Source organism: Macrobrachium nipponense, chromosome 43, assembly GCF_015104395.2.
Source record: "Macrobrachium nipponense isolate FS-2020 chromosome 43, ASM1510439v2, whole genome shotgun sequence".
Classification (NCBI taxonomy): Eukaryota; Metazoa; Arthropoda; class Malacostraca; order Decapoda; family Palaemonidae; genus Macrobrachium; species Macrobrachium nipponense.
In genome coordinates this window covers 20,367,006-20,383,961 of record NC_061104.1, presented here as the reverse complement: position 1 = coordinate 20,383,961, position 16,956 = coordinate 20,367,006, and the positions used below count along the sequence as shown (strand labels likewise).

Below are 16,956 nucleotides of genomic sequence, written 5' to 3'. Positions count from 1 at the left end.
TCCTTAATGTCCATCACGTGGTTAAACAATTATCCCAAACTGACGATAAAATTTTGCCCAGAAAAGAAAAAATTACTATCCCAAAATTTCAGGCGCAATTAGAATAAGCATACAACTTTCTGATTGACAAATAATATTAATAATTCAGTTGCTCAGTAATTATCCAAACGTTTTCGCTGTGGGGGTCATTTTAGTATTCAAAGTTTTGTTAGGAGTACTGTACTCAAAGTTCAGATCTGATATCAGAACTCGAAAACATTGACGTCTCTGACCAGAAGCCCACCAATTAATGCAAATTGTAATAAGCACAACATTGTTTTAATTAAAATTCTAAAAATTCATATTAAAATCTAAGACAGACATTTGAAGACTTGAAAAATTTTCCGATCTGAGGCGAGAATTTACTAGTCAACAAGTTTAACATTTTCCACATTACCATTTGAGAAGTGATCAACAGGAACTTGTGTTTTGCCATAGTCAAATAGAAATTTGTTATCTTCAGTGTTTCGGTAACCTTTGTGCGCACCACTGGTACATAATTCGCGTACCTCTACCTATCTTTGATACCTAACTTAAATAATCTTGACCGTTACGATTTCAAATTTTGTCCATTCCAGATAATAACCAGGCATAATATAAAAACACTCCATTGATGATGTCACACTACCATAATCTATCACCTAATTTCTGAGAGAAGCAATTAAAATTCTTTGGATTTAGCTAAGTTCGTAAACACAAAAATATTACATGCTATATGGCTTTAATTACGCCGGTTTATTGTTAATATACAAGAAAAAACTTCATAATTTCTTTAGGATTGCTTTCTTACTAAAGTTGGCCAGATCTGACTATCACCGTTCTATTCTCCACAATCACAATGTAGATGACAGCTTACAAAAATAATTGGGTAACTGTAAAAATGATATCTTAAAACCCACTAACTTGATCATTTTAAATCGAGTAACCTATAACACAAAAGTTAATCCATCTGTATTTTATGATTTCCCTTCCTGGTTTAAAAGGCAGAATAAGATACCACAGAATTCATCTACCCTGTGACTTTGTAAAATGATTTGATGACTATTAAATTCTGGTATCCAAAAATCTTCTGTATCATTAGTCACTGACTGGGACAAGTGTGTCTTACTAAAAAACTGTTTTTGTAAAACAATATGAAACCCAGTCTCACCATTTTACGTACTAGTATCACAACTCTTTAATTCCATACTAAACACTATAGTCGATTCATTTAAGGTGGATTCTTGCGCCTACGGGACGCTTGTTTGGCGGCCTCTGATTGGCTGGTACTGGGAGGTAGGCCGCTCGCTCAGACTCATTATTTTCGTCTGCGGCTTAGAAAACTAGCAATATGTTTATATTTCTTCAATAATCTCACGCTTTGCTCAAGATAGGAAAGTTTTGGTCATACCAAAGGACTCGGTATTAATTGTACAACTAAGTCATATTTTTCAGAAATCATTAAGATAAAAACACAGGAATTACAACGAGTAAAAGAGAAGAGAAGTATTTGATTCTTTTTACCGGTTTTTACTTATGATTTGGATTTTGCATCATTAACACGATCAAGATGAAATAAAACTTTTATTTTCACACAATAAAATCACCCTGAATACGCTGGTGCTTTCAGATTTTGGATGCGTGTAGAGGAAATAAAGAATATGTCTTATGTTGCATCCGTAAATGATTCAAGTTTGACGGTATTTCCGAGAGAATAAGATCTGCAAGGCGTCGTTGCGTTAATCGTCTCAGTTAGAGATTTGAGTTGCCAATTAGCGATATAAGAGGTTGCAGTTTCGACATTATTTACCATGTTATATCATGACATTATCTGTAATTAAATACACAGAATTCCCATTATGACTGCCATACATTTTCTATCCAATATCTTACAGTATGTCTGGACATATCTGATAAGGAAAATAACAATAATCAGATGGATGCATCTGGTAACGTTAGCCAAGATCAAGGCGGGAAGCGGGGAATACAGTCCAGCAAAGAAGTTGAACTCTGTGAACATACTTAGCACTTTTCAACTCAGCCTAAGCTTTAATTACGTCGTTTCAGAATATTGTTTTTAATTTTATTATATGAATATATTTTTCAAACGAAAGAGATATCATAGACTTTTTTTGAGTGAAGTAATAAACAACAAAGAATTAAGGAAGATTGACTTCCTTTCAGGCTGACTCAAGTATGGATGCAACATAATAAGACATTCTTAATTTTCTCTTCACATATTACACGCATCTAAAGGCACCAGCGTATTCAGGGTGATTGTATTGCATGAAAACACAAGTTTTATTTTTATCTTGATGACATGAATTATTAAAAATCCAATGATAAATTAAAGAATGAAATGTTTCCTCTTCACTTTTATTCGTTGTAATTCCTTTGTGTTTTATCTTATTGGTTTCAGGAAAAGTTGACTTAGTTGTACAATTAATACCGAATCCTTTGGTATGACCAAAGCTTTCATGTCTTGAGCAAAGCGTGAGATGATTGAAGAAATATAAACATATTGCTAGTTTTCTAAGCCGCAGACGAAAATAATGAGACTGAGCGAGCGGCCTACCTCCCAGTACCAGCCAATCAGAGGCCGCCAAATAAACATCTCGTAGGCAAAAGAATTTACCTTTAGTGAACCGACCATAGATACTTCTAGTAATTAAATGTGGCCTAAACAACTCCCATCAAGTTAAACTTACACGCACTAGTCTTACAGTGCTCACTTTTCAATAAATGTCGTGATGTTCACTTGGCAAAAAGTATTATACTTTAACTTAATTTCTAGCTTTAGCTATTTGTTTTCCCAATAAAAACATTTTACTGACGAACTCTGTAAGCATAGTGCCTCCTTTTTCAACTATTAGAAGAATCTTTAGGATTCATATAGGCAAATGCCTCCAATCTATGCAATGTAGCTGAAACTATTATTTTTAAAAGCTGAAGTAGGGAAAAACTTGACTGAAATCCAAACTCTCCAAGATAACTGCGTGAGTCATACAACTTCTGGGCTTGACGGCAGGCTCATGATCAGTAGTGCACACTTTCCTGTCTACCACTTGGCTCGCAACAGTATTTCATTAGCCTCTTACGAGGTACCTCGTTTGTCCTTCTTGATGATACTCCCATTATATGAATACCATGGCAAGGAGAACTCCAACCTAGAAAGAGAATTAGGAATCAAAATGCTGTTTTTGCACAAATGCAAAACTTTTGCTTGTCGACCCGACCAAACTTCCGTTAATTTAGTTATGAGCCCTAACCGATGTCAAGACCAATTTTCTGAACATGCTATTCTTTAACGTCAAGCAAATCAATAGAATTCTGCAAAAACGTAAAGACTTGCACTTATAAAAATGACTGCTTTGTGTTACTTTTACTTGCATGTGAAAGTGTTTGTGACTAGCTGAAACATTCATGCTTACACATAAATTTATTATAATTCTTTGTCGTAACCTAATTACGTGTTTACCTATATAATATAAAAAAAAAACTGTACATGGAAATTTTACCTTTTCCAGAAACTGATGACAGGTTAAGTTCATCAATAGTCGTTTTTTCATATATGACATAAGTCCGGTGTGTTGTAGTTTCCATTTTCTTTATGTCATAGGCTACATGTCAAATGAATTTTCCTCTTACAAATTTTCATATCGTCCTCTGAAAAATAAACTTAATTCTTCAAAAGCTCTAAAAAAAAAAAATAAAATAAAATTTCATGCATCAAGAGAAAACGAATCATGAATACCATTTAACAACCCTGAATAGGACACTACACTTGACTGTGGCGAAACAATAATAATACCCAGAGTTCAAGCGGAAATCAGCATCAAGATAAAACTATAAATCTGTAAAGCAAAGTTGCATTAAATTGTTAAAAGTTCCAAAAGTGTGTTTGTGTTTGTGTGTGTGTGTGTGTGTGTGTGTATTTAACTTTGACGCTCGGTGACTGATGTGGCCATGAAATAAGCTAAAAATATAAATTGACTATATCCTTTTCAAAGCATTATTTTTTATGCTATGATACCCTGGGATATATTATTCAATCATTAAACAATTCGAACAGGGCTGGCCCAAGCCTTTAAGTGGCTCTAAGCAGGATTGGATTTGGAGGGGCCGCGGGGGCGGGATGGGGAACGGGTCACCAGCTTGAATACTTGATCATTTCATGCACTAAAAAGGCATCACTAACCATATAGAGGTAACAATTTCAAAATATGATCAAGTATTATTAGCACTTTTTAAAATTTGTGGTCTCGAGCACAATTATCACAAACTTCGTCACCCAATTCTAGCCCAGTTGTAATATCATCATAGTGTTACTCTCTATATAATTACAAACAACATTGCCCTTAAAGGTATACTATTAAGTGTGTTAATCATCTTATTTTTCTAATCTGAGGGTTTATTTGAGGCCCGCCTTTTCCTTACGGGAAGTGCTGAAACTCATCAGTCCTAAAATTTTTAATTCAACATAGTTTTTAATTTAGAGCCAGGCCAAGGAATAAGTGTGGCATATTGAACTCGTATTTGTAACAGAACATATCAGTAGGCAAGACTACATTTACAATAAAACATGTTAACCAGTTTAATTGCTTATACTTATTCTAAATGTAGGATAACTATCATATTTTCTGTGTATTTTACTTTTGTAATTTATTTATAGTTCGTTTATGACTTGGGCCGGGTCTGAATTCGAAAATCAGGTTAATTAAAAATTTACGGATTTAGGATTATCGGTTTCGGCACTTCCCCTAAGGAAAAGACGGTAATATTTTAGTTTCAACCATTATGGGAAATCTATTATATTGATATTTTTCCCGAGTAAAGCACGTGATAACAAAACACTTCTTCTCAATACATTATTGTCGCTAATGCATACTTACAGAGAAAAAAAAAGATTAAGTTTTTACCTCGAATTTTTCCTAAGTCGGGAGAGGTGTTTCCTCTACGGTAATGTTTACTTTTAATGAGCCCTCTAACTTACTTTCTTACGCAAACAAAAGCAGTTCCAGTTACTCATTATTGGCTGAGAGGTGTGACATCGTTATGACGTCATGGGTTTCATAACCAATTACGAATGACTTGAGTCGAAAACTAAGTTTCACTAGCATTTCAGCGGAGTAATACAGTTACCTGTCTAGTGTCCACTGTGTATCCTTGTTTGACTGAATACTCGAATAATGAAGCCAAAAACGGCATTTTGTCTTCCTGTACCTATGGCAGAGGTAGTGGCTGGCCCTTCTGGCATTAATTTTGACAGACCTTCGATTTCCTACCGATTGTTTGCAGTGCAATGTGGTCGTCGGGTACCTGGCCACTTCCTACTTTAAGTTGCATGTCAGGGAACCTTGCAACGGCTTCACGTTTTCCCTCAAAGCACCAGCACATTTTTATCAACCAACAGTTTAAGGTAAGCTTCATTAATTTATAGAGTATATTATAATGGTGGTAGTATAACGATGTATACAGCAGTACCATCACTTTGGATTTGGTTTGATGGATGTTAGGTAGTGGCCTTAAGGGGGGGTCGCAGGGGGGCGGAGCCCCCCCGCTAGGCCTAGGTAGGGGTACAGGGCCTAGGTAAGGTTAGGTGTTGTATTAGGTTCGGTAGTGCCCGAAAATCACTGTGGCCTTTAAGGGGGGTTGGGGTCGCAGGGGGGGGGGGGGGCCCCCCCCCCCCGCTAGGCCTAGGTAGGGGTACAGGGCCCTAGGTAAGGTTAGGTGGTTGTATTAGGTTCGGTAGTGCCCCGAAAATCACTGTGGCCTTAAGGGGGGGGGGTCGCAGGGGGGCGGAGCCCCCCCGACTAGGCCTAGGCAGGGGTACAGGGCCCCTAGGTTAGGTTAGGTGGGTTTGTTAGGTTCTGTGGTGCCCTGAAAATTACTGTGGCTTTAATTTTAAGGGGGAGTCCGCTGGGGGCCCTACCCCCCTCCCCCCGGTAGGCCTAGTTAGGGGTATGGGGGAGGGGTGCTGGAACATTAATTATTCATTTATTGCAAATATCATTCAATTGCCCCAACACCCTCCCCCCCCTTCCCCCCCCTCCCCCACCCAAAACCCCGGTTCCCAAAGGGTGTCCCCCATAATTGGTGGGATGAACTAGGGTATACATAGTAATCTCTAAAATCATTTGGTTTGCAGTCAAAATAAACGTTAAATTCATTGAAACCACACTATTCTGATGCAACAAATATATTTTTATTGCATTTTTCCAAATTTGGCTGAAACTAAAAATTTACCGAAAAGACAACTTCAAATAAACCCCCAGATTAGAGAAAAGATTATTAACACACTAGTATGCCTATAAGGGCATTGTTGTTGGTAATTGCACAGAAGGTAACACCGAGATGATATTACAACTGGGTTGGAATTGGATAATGAAGTTTGTGATAATTGTGCTCGAAAAAACATAACTTAGTCATGAGCTTGAATTTTAACTTATGACTGCCCCGGGACAGAAGAGACAGTGATGGACAAATGGCAAATTCTAGAAATTGCAAAGCTTTGGTTGTGGAAATTGAGAGGGTAGCCTCAATTACTGACCATGGAATGTGCTAATCCGATTTTGATCTTCAGATTTTGATTCCTAGATTTCAAAAGCATACGGTATTAACTTTGCAATACTATTCAGTAAATGTTTTTACAAATAGGGGGGTACATGAAAAAATGACAATTTGTCCAAAATTGCATTTTTCCTAACTATACCCAAACCTGAGTCCTTTTACAATAGGAAGGTACTAGCGGCAGCTGGATAGGTCGTAAGCTTTCGAACAAGGGGTTCGGTAGTTAACTGCTTGTCCGACAGGCGCGCGCGGCGACTGGTAGGTAAACAAATCACTTTTGCTTTTGGCCCAAGCAAAAAACTGCAGAGTGAGGGGTGGCATGATGGTGGGCTATGTGTAAAAGGACCTCAGGTTTGTATAGTTAGGAAAAATGCAATTTTGGACAAATTGTCATTTGTTCCGACACGGCATACAAACCTTCGGTCCTTTTACAATAGGAAGACTCACTTCTTGGTGGGAGGAATCTGAGTCTTTTGTGAACAGACTGGTGTTCGCCCAACCTTGGAATGCCTCCCTGGTCGTAAGAGCGAGGGAGGGATCCAAGCCTCTGTCCGATTGATCGGGGTGTGCACCGCAGGATCAATGGTCAGACCTCTGGACCAAGTACTAAGAGAGAGGCAAGCGTATCTCTTCGTACCAGCAAACAAGAACAAGTTCTATTGCAAGAGGCAACATAACGTTATGGTTTGTCTCTTGTTGGCATCCACTTCCCCCCCCTTGTAGGAGGAAGTGGTGGATATTCGCTCCCATCCCTAGTGAAAGGGATAGGATGGGGCTCTGTCGAGTAGCTCACCGGCATCTCGTCCTTATCCAGCAAGGTGATGACCGTATCCCCCACCTACCCACAGGTAGAGGGGTAGAAAAAAGATAGGAAGAGAAGCCAGTCACTCTCTCATTCACTTATCTATTCTTACAGTCACACCAGGACTCGATGCTGTTCAGCCTGCTAGGGTCTGGGTTAGCTAGACAACGTGTTGAGCAGCCACACGGGTCCTAAGGAAAACGATCCAAGGACCTGTGGGCAATATCCAAAAGGTAGAAGGAGGTGCCAGTGGTCTGGTTGTACCAGACCCCTGCCTTCAGTACCTGCGCCACGGAGAAGTTCTTGTGTAACTCGAGGGAGTGTACTTCTAGGTCATCTTGGTGCTGACGAAGAGTCTTCAACACTCAGCCTGGGATGTCGAGTTTCTTCAGAAAGCGCGGTCGCGCTTTCACAGGACAAAGCAGCATCTCCTTCGCATCGAAGGCGGTGAAGTCCATTAGGGAGGGGATTGTGAAGGACTCTAACCGATCGTCAGGAACGAAGGGTTCAGAGTCTTCGCTACGAATTCGGTACGAAAATCGAGCGTCACGAATCCCCATCCCCTGGATGCTTGACTTCGCAGGAAAAGTCATGCAATTACCTCAGAGGAAAAGAAGGGAATGGTCGTATGACCTATCCCTCTTCTCGACTTCGGTGATGTCCTGTACCCATACTGGTCTATCCGTCTGCCGCGACGTTGTTGTTCTCGGTAGTGGATAGGACACCGACACTCAATGGTGGGTGTCGATGGTATGGGTACTGTGACAAGCCGTTAGGACGAAGAAAAGATTGTTATGGAACAACCGAACTAAGTCCACAGCGAAGTTCGTAATAGACTTGGGCGCTCTGACAGCTGCCTACTGACTGCGTTCGGTAGGAGGCAAGTTGTCCAAGCACGAGCAAGTCACGTGACCTTCGCCTTAAAAGGGTTATGCCAAGAGACTAAACAAATAATTTGTTCGTCACCGATGCCAGAAGGCAAGGTGATGACTCTCTTAAGGCATGTGCCCAACAGGCGAAAGTCAATTGCCTTCTAGAGACCGAGGTCCTTGATGGCAAGATATCTCATAGTATAGTTGATTCTCGGGTAAGGAGAAACAACACTATGTGACGTTGAAGACGAAGGTGTACAGAAAATGCAACCTACGTCTTCACAGCTGAACCGAGAGAAGGATTCTCAAGATTCTGAACCTGTGCTACAAAGACTGAGAACGCTAACCGCTATTGATTGCTGTCCGGTGAGGATCGTAGTTGCAATAAAAGCGGAGCGCTTCCAGTAATGAAGACAGGGAACTACTGCCTGAAGAACTGCTTCTCATGGGCCTGAACATTTGGAAGTTAGAGCTGTCAGGTCGGAGAGTAGGCGATGTCTTCTGACATATCTGTTAATTCGGGGCGAGCAATGAAATTGCACACCTACGAATACGAGATATTTTGAAGACAAACTCAGATGTCTGCAAAAAATCATTCGCATTATCGCAGTGCGATGCAGCGGTTGACTAGTACAGACTTCTGTTACCGTGCGGTAAACAGAAAGATGAAAGAGTCCAAGAGATATCTCTGTTGAAAATTCTCGCAATGTCGAAGGCGATGAAATCGAGCGTCACAGCAGTAGATGGTCCTTCATTATTGCGAGAATCCCCGTTAATCAGAGACCTAAGTCCATGATTGTTGGGCAGAGATACGGTTCGGTAGTCAATCCAACCAGGGGAGAGAGAGACGTAACCGACCGTGCATCTCCGAGACCTAGCTGATACTGAGCCGCTATCAGGCAGTTCAATACGCAGTAGCTCTCGGTGACTCGTCATCCTGAGTTGCCAGGTAATCCATTATTCCACGAAGGAATGCGTTCGGCTAGAACCATCGAGCATAAAGAATACGCTCGAGCAATTATATTTAACCGAAACGGATTTCGGTAAATACAAAAAGCTGATTTGGTGTTGTCATGACAATACCAAGTATCTAAAATCGAAACTGATAACTGCTGGGAGGTTGCAGGCAACCCCGAGTTGCAGTTCAATTAAGATACAATTCGTCTCGGTCACAAACCGTAGAGTTAACTACGTATGCGCCTACCCCACGGACAATTCAACTGTTAAAGAATCATGTCGCGAGGGTAATATACGTAGTATATTTGGGGGGGTTAGGTTGTTCTGTACCAACGACCTCCATCCTAAAATCTTTTTTTTTTTCCCCCTCGAGGAATGAGAATAAGGATTGGAGATCGACCGCCTTCGTTCTCTAGTCAAGAGAGTGAAGGAGAAGTCTTTCCCAAAGGAAAGCTTCAATGGTGAACAGAATACCGCAAGACGATAGTTCAAGCCAAACTGGAAGTTCCCGTCCGTTCTTCTCTATTCCAGGTTAAGCGCCTACTGTGAGATACTCTTCCTTTCAGCAGCAGTCTTCTTCCAAATGCTAGAAATTACAGGAATTCGAGCATAAGCGAGGTTCCGATTATCGTGTAACAATTATCGGGGATTTCTCGCTCACTTTGGACCGTGGTCTCGCCTAAGTGTTTGGAGATCGTTAAAAAAACTCGAACACTCTTGAGTGCGCTAGAAATTCAGTAGAATTCTAAGCACTCTGCGAAACCCCCCACCGAATTCGTCAAACGATATCGGCTGGTGGTCCTCTCGATTCCCGTAGAAATCGAGAAAGGGGCAGGATCCCTCCTCAATGACCGGGGCTTACGTCAGGTAGGACCCGAAGGTCCCCCCGGTAGCGCAGCCCCTAACGTGGGATCTTACAGAGAAATCTCTGTAGGATCCCTCCCCTTTCCCTCGTAGCCGTAAGGAGAGAGGGAATGGGGGAGGAATTGGATACTGGCTCGCCTTCCCAGCGGAACTAGCAGTTGGAGAAGAAAAGGAGCAGCCATCGCCTTACGGCGATGGCCTCTCAGAGCCTGGGAAAACGTATCGTCAGGAGAAAAACGTTTTCCCGAGGAGGGTTACGAACTCATACTGTAGGTAAGTGTCTGCCGCCACTGTGAACGTCGTCTGGGTGGGGCTGATCGACACCTGACAGGAGAGAGCCGATACCGCTCCGACTCATTCTAGTCCTCGTCGAGGTCGAAACCTCAGGAGGACCGAAGGTATTTAAATACGGTGTCCGAAGACACGTAGAAACGCCTCTGTCGCAGTAGAGGAGGTGAAGTAGCTTGTTCGACCGGCCAGAACTGAGAGAGCCTTCTTGTCCGGAGACGAGAGACTACCTGGTTCAACACAGTCGGCAAGCTCCGATCGCGGCAGACCCACCGTCGATTTGGGTTCCCTCTCGGGCCCCAAAACGACTCGAGCCGAGACGTGGCTCTGCTGTGGTGGAAGCGGCGATCCTTCCCCGAGGTCATTGTGCTGACGAATCAGCGCCGTAACCTCGGCAAAGTTCCTCTGGATCTCGGAAGTCACAGCATCTTGCAGAGTGGGACCGTTAAGCCCTTCGAACAAGAGCATATTCCGAGAACCTTCCTCCTAAGAAGGGGGTGGGAACAGCGACAGCCCTCTCGGTCTTCCCCATCCACTTGCGCATACGTCCTGGCCGGTCCAAGAACCGTGCCTGGCACGTAGGGCCGTCGTGGTAGGGATCATGAGGGGCGCACCCCTCACGATCACTCCTCAATACCTCGCTCCTCCCGGTGTAACCCGAGGAGGTTGAAGGTACGGGAGAGGCAGACCTGACGCTCCCTCGTTGCTCGCTGGCAGAACCAGCAGGCTTGGAGGGCTGCAGGCGATCGTCAACCCGCGGTGGCGATCGAACTGCAGGCCTGGTCGAACCGTCTCGCTGTGGAGAACGGCTGGACTGAGCACAGCGGCCCCGATCTCGAGTGTCAGAAGAGCTGGTGCTGGTTGCCGTACCCGGTCGCTTTCTGTGAGAGCGACGGTCAGGCGACCTGCAGGCTCCACTGTCACAGTGAGACCGGTGCTTGTCCTCACGGCACGTCACGTCGCTGGTTCCAGCCGTGGCTGGCACCGGCGAACGGAGGACCTCTTCCCAGCCTCAGCCCGTGGTCGGTCGTGGACCGTCACGTCCCCGGGTTAGCCAGCTGTTCGCCGCGAGAGTGAGAGCTGGTCTGGGTGAGAGTCGCAATGAGCGGCTGTCACCAGTCTTCCGCCCCGTTGCCGTGAACCTGACGCTGAGCGGACTCAGAGGTCTGGTTCCTGGCTGCACGGTCGCTGGTAGACGACCGTACACTCGGTACCCTCCCGCGAACGATAGAGGCCGAGACGGACCCTGATGCAGTGGCAGAACCACTGACACCAGGCGAGGAAGTACCGGTGTTAGCCGGTACCCCTCTGGTCCCCGTAGTCTTCTTCCTTGCGGAAGAAGAGACGGGCCCCGCTCCCGAAGGAGCAGGAGGACCAGCGGAAGGAACCCTCCCGTCCCACCGAGGTGAGACGGGTCCCGAGAAGCTCCCGAGGGAGACTTCTTAGGAGGGAGGAGGCAACCTTCTTCTTCCTCGGCTGTGAAGCCTTAGAAGTCGAAGGGGAAGAGGCGGCAGCCGACGACGATGAAGAAGATGAAGACGACGACGACGACACCTTCCTCCTCTTCTTCGTCAGCTTCCTCAGGACAGACGTAAGATCTGCTATCCAGGGCGGAGCCGGGGCTGCTGTAGCCGAAGCCACAGGGCCCGGACGCACCTGTACAGACAGACCAAAGTCTGGGGTAGTACCACCACGAACCGGGACGACATCAGCAGGTATGGGCATCTCAGGAACAGCAGGCACAGCCAGCACAGCATCGGTAGGGACAGCCAGCGCAGCAACGGCAGGGACAGCCAGCGCAGCAACGGCAGGGACAGCCAGCGCAGCAACGGCAGGGACAGCCAGCGCAGCAACTGCATGGACAGTCAACCCAGAATCGGCAGGTACGGCAGGTAGCACCGGAAACACAGGAAGTGGAGCAGCAGCCAGCAACATCCTGGTACCGGCGGCAGGTCCAGGGGCGAGCTCTAGGGCAGCGGAAGTGTGGTCGCTGCAGCGCGGCAACCACGAGCGGCGGCGGCACGCCCCCCTCTCGGTACGGCGAACGGCACTTCAACCTGCGGCTGTAGGCAAGACTGTTACCACGTGAGGCGAGTACACCAGGTGAGGAGGGACGTCGTCACCTGGTTGCGTGGTCACCACTCCATGGGTGACCGCAGTAGGCCCAGACATAGAACCGCAGCCCCTGGACACTAGCACGCCCTGCAAATGGAAGGACGCCCATACCTCACCAAGGTCCACCCTCGTGGCAGTAGCACCTGCGGAAATAACAGTAGTAGCGATTAGTGGGGGGGAAGTCCCCTCGCGCGGGAGGTGAGCCCTCTCCCGAACGAGTGGAAGACCCCTAATACAATTGTACATCGGGCACCGAGCGCCCTCCCCCGCGCTCGACGGATCCGGGCGAGGAGAAGAACGCCGATAAACCTCCCCCCCCCCAAGGGGAAGGGCCATCTGTGGGAGCTGAGCGGGTGGGGGTTCTCGTTCCCCACCCCGCACAGTACCATGTACCCAACAACAATATAAGAGCCCGAGAGCAATCGTGCCATCGGCCCGAATGCAAGGGCATAACGATCAATTCCCTGACTGAGCGGAACTTGAACCAAATAAATATTGATGCAATCAATAATAAGGAATAAAATGAAAATGCATCTTGCATTACGATTCACTTCACAATGAATAAGGGCTCGGATCGAGCGCATTTGCGCCCTCGGTACCGAGCGCAAGGGTAAAAGGATCCATTCCTTACCTTTATGGATCAAGGTTTATGGAAACCTTGATCCATAATGAATTGATGCAATCAAAAAATATATGAAAATGAAAAGAATACTGCGCTTGCGATTTCACTTCATACAAATAAAAAGGGGAAGGATCAATTCCCGGGAAATAGCGGAAACATTGATCCCAGTAAACAATGCAATCTCAATAAAAAATGAAAATGAAAAAGAACTGCACTTGCGATTTCACTTCATTCAAAATAAAAAGGGGAAAGGATCAATTTCCGGGTAAGCTCGGAAACTGATCCAAAAATGAGTATTGCTAAACAATCAAAATAATATATGAAAATGAAAAAGAATACTGTACTTGCGATTCCACTTCCATACTGAATAAGTTTTTCCAACGCAAATATACGCTCGGAGCGAGCGCTCCCGGCCCTCGGCACCGAGCATACACAATACGAGGATCATTTCTGGGAAAATGAATTCCCGCACTTACGCCCTTCAGTCCCCGGCACTCGGGTAATCGGCGGGCGTGGTGAAACCAAGATCCTTTAATTCACAATTGAATTCAATGGGAATAAATATGAAATGATTGTACTTACAATTCAGTTTCACTAGATAAATAGAAAAAGAAAAACACAATCATGCGAAAGCAACGACGATGAAGCGGGCAGAGAGCGATGATACACGTCCACACGCCAGCAGGCCGAAAGCAAAAGTGATTTGTTTACCTACCAGTCGCGCGCGCGCGCCTGTCGGACAAGCAGTTAACTACCGAACCCCTTGTTCGAAAGCTTACGACCTATCCAGCTGCCGCTAGTACCTTCCTATTGTAAAAGGACCGAAGGTTTGTATGCCGTGTCGGAACAATATGAGATTATGTCCTAAAGCTGGGACCTGATAAATGGCAATTCTAACAGTAGAATAATTAACATATCAATATAGAATTTACTATAAAATGAGTAGCCTTATAAAGATGAGATCGAAACAATTTGGGCTGTAATGAGGCCGATAAGGTTCGAAAGTGGTACTGAAGCTAAAATTTGTGAAATTGATATTAAAAGATAGTAAGTATAATTACCATTAAAATACCCAAAATAATTACGGGTAAAATACAATTCCCTAATCATAAAATAAAGGTACCAAATGCATGAAACACCATTAAGCCACATAACCATTTAAGCCTAGCCTTGCCTACGATAGGCATAAAAATTGAAATTGCTTTCTCCTAAATCAAATTAGTCTTCGGTAAAACACCACCAGCAGCAATAATAAATCAATAAAAAACTGAAATCACCGAAAACGAGTACTCTCAACCACACTGGCTAGCCTACCTTGGCCATATTAACTGAAATACCAATAAAGTCAGTCCCCGGGTTACGACTGGGGTTCTGTTCCTGGCAGGGCGCTGTAAGCCGAAAATCGCCTTAACCCGAATCATTGTAATTATAATGGGAATAAATGCCAACGGAGCTATAAGTACAGGTTACAGCACTGCTGTAAAGCAGATTAATAGAGCCATGATGCAAGTGCCTTAAGTCCAGAACGACTTAACCCGAACCTGATGTAACCCGGGGATTGCCTATTTACAAATGGGCTATATAATGCTTACGGATAACATATATGGGTCTTGTGTAAAACGACCACAATCAAAATAATTAGGGCTAAACAAACACTGAATGCATGAAGAACTGACATGCCTTGTAAATATAATTACCATTAAAATACCGGCTAACCTTGTGATGCCGTAATGATGGAAATTTCAATATTTTAAAATAGTTTTTTTTATACTTACGGGTAAAACAGATTAGTTTTAATTAAGGCAAAGTCGGCCCCCCTCAACAAAAAGAGTATTGGTCGCACGGAGGGCAGAAATTTTTTCAGTGTACTTAGCGTATTAGGCCTTATGAATTAAAACTTCAGTATTTTGAAATGTTCTTGGAGATAAATATTGTTAAAACACAATATTAGGTAGATCTAGGTAATAACTCTGCGCCGGCTATTTCTTTGGAAATTACGGTTTCCTATAGTATTTGGGTGCTTATTAAGAATTTGCCGTTATTTTTGGGGGGTCGATTGTAATTAACCCCTAGGGGTTAGTACTAAACACGGGGAAATACACTGGACGCCCCAATCCCTAGTGGCTTTCGTGGTAGAAATATATTACTATTCCGCGGCGACCTAGACTATGGCAGTTGCGGTTTTTCTGTGCAGTTGCCTCCTGAACAAGAATTTTAAGTAATATTTATTCGGACGACTGTAATTAACCCCCCGGGGCTCGTACTAAACACGGCGAAACACATTTGACGCCCCAATTCCTGGTGGCTTTCGTATTCGCGGGGACGATGCTTACATAGGAATACCGCTGTTGTATTCGCGGGACGTTCCTTGCACTCCGGGCGGAGTTATACATTAAATAAAAAAATACGGGTTGTTTACACTTTACCGGGCCAGTTGCTCCTACTTTGTTTGTTGTTGTTTTGGTATCGCGACACCCAAATCCATCCGCCACGGTAAGTAGCCTTACTGTAACCCCTGTGGTTAGCGCGCGCAGCGCAACATTACCTCTTGCCAGAACATGCCGTGCCTGCCAAGAATCTTTAAATTTGCGGATAAGGCGCGAAGCGCCGTTCCGCCACGGCCTTTCTGACAGCACACATAAAATCGATCGTCGCGGATATGTAGTAGCTCCCTACTTTGTTTGTTGTTGTTTTGGTATCGCCGCCATATTGGTTTTGGTGTTCTTCCGCCGATTTCGGTCGGCGGTCGAGTGGGCCCTAATCTGTAAGTGCTCCAAAAATCTAAACGTGCTGAGCACATACAAATCTTAGAACCTATATGGCCTAGCCTACCAAGACCATAAAAACTTAGGTCCAGCAGTATAATTTGACTTCCGGCAAACCGTGAGCCAAATAAATGAAAGCAGAAAAGATGACGAACGGAAACTGGGCCAAGAAACTTACTATCAACCTTGCAAAACTTGGAAAACAACTCGTCCTTACAGAGGGAAGCTTACCTCCGGTTCAAAGAACAGCTTAGCAGTGAAAACGATCCCTAACAAATTCCGTGACGTCATCCTAACGTCCTTCTTTTTACATGTAGGAAGAGACTGCGACTGCGTCGATTGCATTTTACTATTTCATAAACTAAACAACAATACTGTAGAAACTGAAATAAAATAAATTTTTATGAAAGAACTTGGGGAACTATATATAACAAAGCAGAATTGGTTGTAACCGCAACAGACCGAGGGAAGATGAAATCTTATTAGGGCGAGCATGAATGGAGCGCCGTTGCAGAGGTTAATAATAATATTACGAAATATACTGAGCGTACCATTCTACTCTACGAGAAGTGTCCTTCAATCTTTAATTAGAAGAGGCGTAAGCGGTTTAAGAGCATATCGCATAGCTGATGAGAATTGAGCGCATAATAATTAGTATTTACGACGTAGATGACATGTCCATAATTCTACCATTTTGAATAAATTCATATGGTCTAGTTATAATAAAGATTAAAATTCTTGAAATAAAATTGAAACATTATTAAATGTATAACGTACGTTATGGCAAAATTTTTTGGAGATAAGAGTGAGGTGATAGGCGAAGTTTGGAGAGAGAGAGAAAGAGAGAGAGAGAGAGCGAGAGAGAGAGAGAGAGAGGAAAGAGAGAGAAGAGAGGAGAGAGAGAGCGGAAATAATAAAACGCCCAGATATGAGTCATTTTAGTAATTTTAATTCACCGACTAATTTGAAAACAACCGATGAAGAGTTTTACACTCTTCATCTATATTTTGTACTAGTTACTATGACCATATTAATGTTATTGATACTTACTTTTCTAAAGAGCACGCATTTTCATGTAAAAAT

The 16,956-nt window shown here is 43.9% G+C and overlaps 1 long non-coding RNA gene across 2 annotated transcripts; it reads right to left on the bottom strand.

Annotated features, from left to right (window-relative positions):
- Positions 1-1,427: 1,427 nt before the first annotated feature.
- Positions 1,428-16,204, bottom strand: LOC135213826 (uncharacterized). 2 transcript variants are annotated; one of them, XR_010314222.1, is made up of 3 exons: positions 16,105-16,204; positions 3,537-3,684; positions 1,428-3,185 (listed from the first exon to the last, which is right to left on the bottom strand). It is a non-coding gene; the product is annotated as an uncharacterized LOC135213826 (long non-coding RNA). The 2 variants fall into 2 exon arrangements; XR_010314223.1 differs by having other exon boundaries at positions 16,052-16,140.
- Between the last annotated feature and the right edge of the window lie 752 nt (positions 16,205-16,956).